Consider the following 7,915-nt stretch of genomic DNA (forward strand, 5'->3'; position numbering starts at 1 on the left):
AGCATAGTCTTCAAAGAACGTCATTACTGGAGCCCACAGGATTTGCAGCTGGGGAAGATGGATGATTGTTTTTCTTCTCCAATAGTGCTTAGCACCTTTCAGCACGAAGAGAGCTGGCCAGTAGAAATAAATCTTCCAGCCGAGTGCCAGCTTGATTTCATTGTTTAATTGCTCAAGTGTGTGATGGATTCAATAATTGGGTCTTAATACTATTATCTAGAGGGGAACCAGGAACAATGGTAATAGTCTGTCATATTTGGTTTCTATGAGAACCCCTGGACAATATCTCAAAAGGAGGTAACACATTCTTGGCATCAAGGAATTTTATTTGCTAGCATATGGTGAAGGATGGAAGAATAATTCTTTCCTCTGCCCCATTATGGGGTAGTGCCATTTAAATTCTTTTATAAGTGTATATATTTTGAGGATCTTCTACAGTAGTAGGTTTCTATATGGCTTTTCTTTTTAATTTTATTTTTTAAAACAATTTTTTTTTATTTTACATACCAATCCCAGTTCCCCCTCCCCGTCCCCCGGAGTCAACATCACTTGAGGCAAGAAACAATGCCCTCCTCCCTGTATCTAGGCTGAGCAAGGTATCACTCCATAGGGAATTGACTCTGAAAAGCCAGCTTATGTACTAGGGATAAATACTAGTTCCACTTCCAGTGGGCCCACAGACTGCCCAAGTCACACAACTGTCACTCCCTTTCAGAAGGAAGCCCTTAGTGTTACTTATACCCATCTGCTGGAAAATGCTATTTTGTTTTTTTTTTCTTTTAATTTTTTATTAGATTTTTCTTTAAAAATAATACTAATTCAAATTCCCACTCCCTCCCCTCCTCCAATTCCTTCCACATACCCTCCCACCCCACCCTCTCTGATCCTAAGAAAGGGTAAGGAACTTTGCTTTGTCAAGGTCCAAGGCCCTCCTTCCTACATCTAGGCCGAGCAAGGTATACATCCAAAGAGAATAGGTTTCCCCAAAGCCAGTACATGCAGTAGAGATAAATCCCAGTGCCACTGCCAGTGGCCCCTTAATCTGCCCCCGCCATACTACTGTCGACCACATTCAAAGGGACTAGATTGTTCCTATGCTTATTTCTTCCCAGTCCAGCTGGAGGTGGTGAGTTCCCATTAGCACAGGTAAACTGTTTCAGTGAATGACTCCTTCATGGTCTTGACCTCTTTGCTCATATTCTTATTCCTTCTACTCTTCAACTGGACTTTGGGAGCTCAGTCCAGTGCTTCAATGTGTGTCTCTGCCTCTGTTTCCATCGGTTGTTAGACAAAGGTTCTATAGTGATATTTAAGATAATTATCAGTCTGAATACAGGGCAAGGCCAGTTTGGGCACCCTCTCCTCTATTGCTTAGGGTCTTAGCTGGGGTTATCATTTTGGATTCCTGGGAATTTTTCTAGAGCCAGGTTTCTTGTTAAACCCATAATGGCTCCCTCAAACAAGATATCTCTTTCCTTGCTCTCATGTCTGTTTTTCCTCCATCTCGACCACACCATTCCTTCAAGTTCTCCTCATCCCTCCCCTTCTCCCCTCCTCTTCCACTTCCTTCTAATCCCCGCCCCCACGATCCCAATTTTATCAGGCGATCTTGTCTTTTTCAAATTTCCAGGTGGGTCTATATATGTTTTTCTTTGGGGTCAAGTTATTACTTAGCTTCTCTAGGGTCATGAACTATAGGCTCAGTATCCTTTGTTTATAGCTAGTATCCACTTATGAGTGAGTACATACCATATTCATCTTTTTGGGTCTAGGTTACCTCACTCAGGATATTGTTTTCTAATTCCATCCATTTGCATGCAAAATTCAAGATGTCATTGTTTTTTTTACCGCTGAGTAGTGCTCTAATGTGTAAATGTGCCACACTTTCTTTATCCAGTCTTCAGTTGAGGGGCAGCTAGGTTGTTTCTAGCTTCTGGCTATTAAAATTAATGTTGCTGTGAACATAGCTGAACAAATACTTTTGTAGTGTGATTGAGCATCTTTTGGGTATATTCCCAAGAGTGGTATTGCTGGATCCTGAGGTAGGTTGATTTCCATTTTTCTGAGAAACCACCAAAATGATTTCCAAAATGATTGTACAAGTTTGCATTCCCACTTGCAAAGGGAAATGTTATTTTAAGGACTTTTGTTTATGCTGCATTTGTTTAAATCCGTGAAGCTAAGATTCTTTGCCAGTATAAAATACATGATGGTCTTAATAAAGAGATGAACGGCCAATAATGAGGCAGGAGCAAGGATAGGCAGGTCTGGCAGACAGGGAGTATAAATAGAAAGAGAAATGAGGAAGAGGAGGAGCAAAAGAAAAAGAGGAGGACATTAGGGACCAATCACCCAGATATACAGAAAGCCATGGAGTAAGAAGTAATGAAAAGTACATAGAAATAGAGAAAGGTAAAAGTTCATAGACAAAAGATAGACAGGATAATTTAAGAAACCTGGCTAGAAACAAGCCAAGCAAAGTCCAAGCATTTATAAGAAAGAATAAGACACCATGGAGGTTTGTTTGGGAGCTGGGTGCCAGGCCCTTAAAAGAGCAAAAAGAGTAAAAATAACCAACATCCCTCTCTGCATTACTTCCTTTACCCTGCCCTTCTTCCCCCACACTTTTTAAATCTTCCTGTTTCATTATTCTCCTTCTGTCCTTTATATCACTGTCTTCACTCTTCCCACCCTAGGAAGCATACGTCAAGCATACTTCCAGGCCCTCTACAAGTCTCCTAATGGCAGTAGATATTCCAAAGGAAACACACACCTCTAATGAATAGCTAAGATACACATATAACAGAAAACATACAAGATCTGTCTTTCTGTCATGATGATTACTTCTAGCTCCATCAATTTACCTGATAATTTTATCATTCTTCATAACTGAATAATGTTCCATTGTGTATGTATACCACATTTTTATTATCTGTTCAACAGCTAGGCTAACTCCATCTAGGTATTGTGACTAGAACAGAAATTAAACATGAATATGGAGTTTTTTGGCTATAGTATCAAGAATGGTAGAGCTGGATCGTATAATAGATCTACTTCTAGATTTTTGAGGAACATCCACTGGTTTCCATAGTGAAGCACACTTTACACTTCCTCCAGCAATGGGCAAATGTTCCCCATTAGCATGAGTAAGATTTAAAAAGACAAAAAATGCTATCTGATATGTTAGTGGTATTCCCTGCCCCTATATAATCATGGGTGTTTACTACTGAATAAAAAAACTCAAGACCAAAGATGCTGTCTCCTTCAAGTTCACTTGGCTGATTAATAGCTAAGACATGAGAATGAAAATCTATCTAGATGGTTGTTATTGTTACTATGCTTTTATAGCACTTGGCAACTCAAAGTAAAGATAACATCAGAGTAGACTGAATGAGCCTGCAAGAAATTTACTACCTGCAAGGTATATGTAGACTTCAGTTTAAGTTTATATGAAATATTATAGCCTATATAAATCAAAAATTATTATTTCCTTTTCCTTTGATAAGTAGCTTTGATAATTTATAGAACATTTCTAGTTTGAACATCATGAATGATAATAAAGCATTTACCTTGAATAACAGTATTGTTAGACTATCTTTTAAAACTACAATTCATATTTTATTGTCTTGTCAAGTGTAGGGGATGTTTATTTTTTAAAAGGACTCATGAGAGATAATAAAATGTGAAAATAATTAAATATATAAACAAAATGTCAAATAAATGTATTTCTCTTCATTTAATTTTAGCAGAGTTTTCTGACTGGGGATTTTTGTACACAAAAAAACATCAATATTATTGTTTTATTTTAAAATATGCAGAAGATTTTTAGTGCGGAATATTAAAACTTGAAATTGAAAAGGAAATATAAATATATGTAAAACTTAAAAAACAATTTCTGTAAGGTTGAACACATTCAATAATTCAGTTTTCAATTCTATGAGCAATTTAGTCCTTCACAAAACTCATTCCTTTTAAGGTAAAAGGGGACCATTGATTTTGAGGTTCTTTAATATTTAAAAGTGAAACTTTTGGCATTAAAATATAATACCTAAAATCCATAACTACTTTAATATTCTTATCTTTGTGTTTATTGAAGCATTGAAGCTGAAATAAAGTCACATAACTCTATTTAATCATGCTACTTTTGTTTTTCTGACCAAGCACCATTGTGGTCAGGCTGGAATTTGTTTGTTTCACTTTAAATACAATATGTTATCATTCAGACAAGATTGGAAAATATGGATCTGAACCTGTAGCTACCTCTCTGAGAAATGACTCTCATACTTTTCAGAGGTCCTATACAAGCATCAAGGAAAGAAATAATATGTACCTTTTCTTAGCTGCCATGCCAAGAGCCACAACAATGCCTGGACCAGCAAAATAACCACATAGAGCAATAATGACACTTTCATTTTGAGGTGACCAGCAGCTGCTTAGTTGGACTTAGAGTTTGCTCAGTGTAGGTGACTGAGCAATTTTAGGTGATGATTCATTCTTGGTACTGTAAATGCACCCTACTACCAATAGCTAGAGATCTTATGGACCTAAGAGAAAAATTTCTTACTGCCATATTCCCCAAAAAAGCATAGTTATTAACTGTATTCTAAATATTTATTTATATACACAGAGATAAGTGTATCACTCACCCTTCAACCAAGAACCTTCATTTTACATCATATGGAGATGATTATAGGGACTAATAAGTAGTCAAAATGTAGGATGCCTAACTCCAATTGTTAAATCTATAACACAACCTCTATATTTAAGGCTTTGTAAACATTGTGTAAGAAAGGGCATGAAGAATTTAAAAGCCAAAGAACAGGGATGCATATTGATATATAGTGTCTGCTGGGCATGACAAAGGAAATGCACCCATGAAATCTCAAAGATTTGGACTACCAGAATAAGACCAGCATGATGACAATACCAGTTGACAAGTTAAAGTGCACAGGGAAACTCCACAAGATCTAAACCCTAGATGAAAATGTACAAGTGGTTTCATGAAGTGCTTAATTTCAAAGGAATATTTACTCCCTTAATGAGTATGTTTGCATTTACATAAAATTATTTTATATTTAATATTATCTTTTATGCTTTTACTAAACTATACATTTTTACTTTAAAATGGAAAACCTCTTTAAAATCTATTTACTCATTCATTGGTTCAAAATAACATAAATATTATTATAATTACCTGATTTCATGTTTGGATCATTTGATTATATTGCACTCATACAATATGGTATATTTACTATTTGTGAAATATTTCTGTTAATGGAATCAGTATAATCAGAATTACTGAACCACTTTTAATATGTGAAGAATAACAAAATTAGAGCAATTAATTTAAAAGTGTCATCATTTATATAAATAAATTTTTATCTTTCAGAGAGCTATGTAACTATATCTTCCTCAACAGTCCCTATTTTCCATGATAATCTGGTTTCTAATCTCTTATGTTATATATTGATGTTTGTTCAGTACATGTGTGTTTTCTATATAGCATATGGTGTCATTTATATCACTACTGTCTCTTCAAGATTTTGTGTAAATTTGGGTGCTCCTTAATACTCTTGGAAAAAGAAACCTGACACTTCTTTCCTATGAAACGTATACTTCCCTTTACTTTTAATCACTAATGCTAAACAATGTAGCAAAGTGAATGCAGTGTCAATGAGAAAATAAAACCTTCAAAATTTGCACCAAAAAAGTAGTTAGAGCAAGCCTTTCAGAATATTTTTCATATAATCTACAGCAGGGTTGTTTAAGATTTCTCAGAACAGGTATCAGCTCATGTCAAAACTTACACAAGGTTATGCTGCTCTTCTTTTTTCAGCAACTATCTGGTCATCTTTAACATTTGTGCACACCCTTGGCTCCAACATTGGTATTCCTGTGCAGGAAATCCCTCAGAAATGTCAGATGTAAAAATTCATATAACAGCTTTGCAAATAAATTCAGCAAACATGTATTGAACCATTACTTTGTAAGGTAAATTATATTTCTCCTTTGATTTCATTTACTACTTCATAATAGTTTTTGTTGTGATAACATCATTGCTAGCTATATTAAGCATATATAAGAACTATGACTCAACAGTCACCAGACATTTTGTGTGTAATAGTATATACAATTTTTTTAAAATTTCATTTTCTTCTCTTCCTTCGGTTTTGTAACAATATATAAAAGGATAATTTTTTAATCTTTGTATAGAGTCCTAAGTTGTGGTGATATTTTGTTTGTGCTTTACAAATGAAACTTGCCTAAATATCAGAGTGCAGAGCTAAACCAGTAGTTGGTCATAGAGACCAGGCAGTGGTGGCACATGCCTTTAATCCCAGCACTGGGGAGGTGGAGTGGAGACAGGAAGGGATAAGACTGACCAGAGAGAGAAATATAAGGTGGGAGGAAACAGGAATGCATGCATTCAGTCTGAAGATTTGTGGAGACAGGATACCCATTTAGTCTGAAGATTTCACAGAGGTAAGACTTAGTGGCTGGCTGCTCTGCTTCTCTGATCTTTCAGCTTTCACTCCGATATCTGACTCTGTATTTTTATTATTAAGACCAATTTCACACTACACTTAGCATTATTTCACCTTTTGTTCTGAAGCAGATGTCTCATTTTTTGCATAATAATATTTAACGTTCTGGAAGCCCTGCCACAGAAAAGGCAAATTACGGTTTGCACTTAGGAAAAAGCCAGTCTTATTTGACACAGGTTGCTGGGCTTTAGATTCCACATGCTCTGTCTTATACCCATAATCTTTTCTGACCTGAGACATTAATTACGGAAGTATCAATCAACAGAAATCAGAATAAGTATTATGGAGAAATCATGGGTGACTATTCCCTCCAAACGTTCATTAAACCTTACACGAAAATCACGTTTTGAATTTTCAGGAATAGTAGGAGGATACTCAAGAAAAAATACCTTCCTGCTTGACAAATCCTTTCTAATGTAGATATGAATGAAAAGGCTTTGTAACTACAGTGTGCGGAAAACCTGATGGGGTTGTGAAGAAATAAATGGGTTTAAGTTAAGACGACTTCTAAATTTCCTGTGTAAGCTAATTACTATGGACTAATTTCCTTAGCACTTCCCATGACACCATCGACATTGGGTTAATAGCATGTTACACCTCATTGCTTCACCTGAAAGAGTAAATGATGTCATGATATCCATGTTCTTCCTATTTAGTATGAAATTCTGTTTTAAATTGCACTTATTTCTTGAGGAGTTTCCGTTTTTTACATTCTGATTTTCTTTTCTTTTTTTTCGAGGCTGATCAGAGAATAATGTCATATTATATCATGTAGGGCATATTTAAACATGAATATAAAGTTGAGAAGATGCCATGTGTTCCCAGCTAATGTGGGAAATCCCTTTCATCACGAGAGAGAGAGAGAGAGAGAGAGAGAGAGAGAGAGAGAGAGAGAGAGAGAGAGAGAGAGAGAGAGAGAGAGAGAGAGAGAATCAAACTGTCTGCTGGGTATTCAGTATGGTAATCAGGTTACAACCTTTTGTTCTGGTTCATTCAGATAGCTGTGCTGGTATCCTAACAGGCACCTTGGAGAAGGTACTTTATTATTATTTTTCTTTTTTTATTAAAAATTTCCATCTCCTCCCCTCCTCCTCCCTCTTCCCTCCCCTCCCTTCCACCCATACCCCCACACCGCCCCTCTCCAAGCCAAAGAGCCATCAGGGTTCCCTTCACTATGTTAACTTCAAGGTCCTCCCAGCTCCCCCTAAGTCCAGGAAGGTGAGCAACCAAACTGACAAGGCTCACAGTGAGCCCGTCCATGCTGTAGAGTTCATGCTCATCGCCCTTGTCCTTGGTTTCTCAGTCCTCCTCCGCCGTCAGTCACATTCAGAGAGTCCGGTTTGATCCCCTGTTTCATCAGTCCCATTCCA

This window comes from Arvicola amphibius, chromosome X (genome assembly GCF_903992535.2).
Source record: "Arvicola amphibius chromosome X, mArvAmp1.2, whole genome shotgun sequence".
Classification (NCBI taxonomy): Eukaryota; Metazoa; Chordata; class Mammalia; order Rodentia; family Cricetidae; genus Arvicola; species Arvicola amphibius.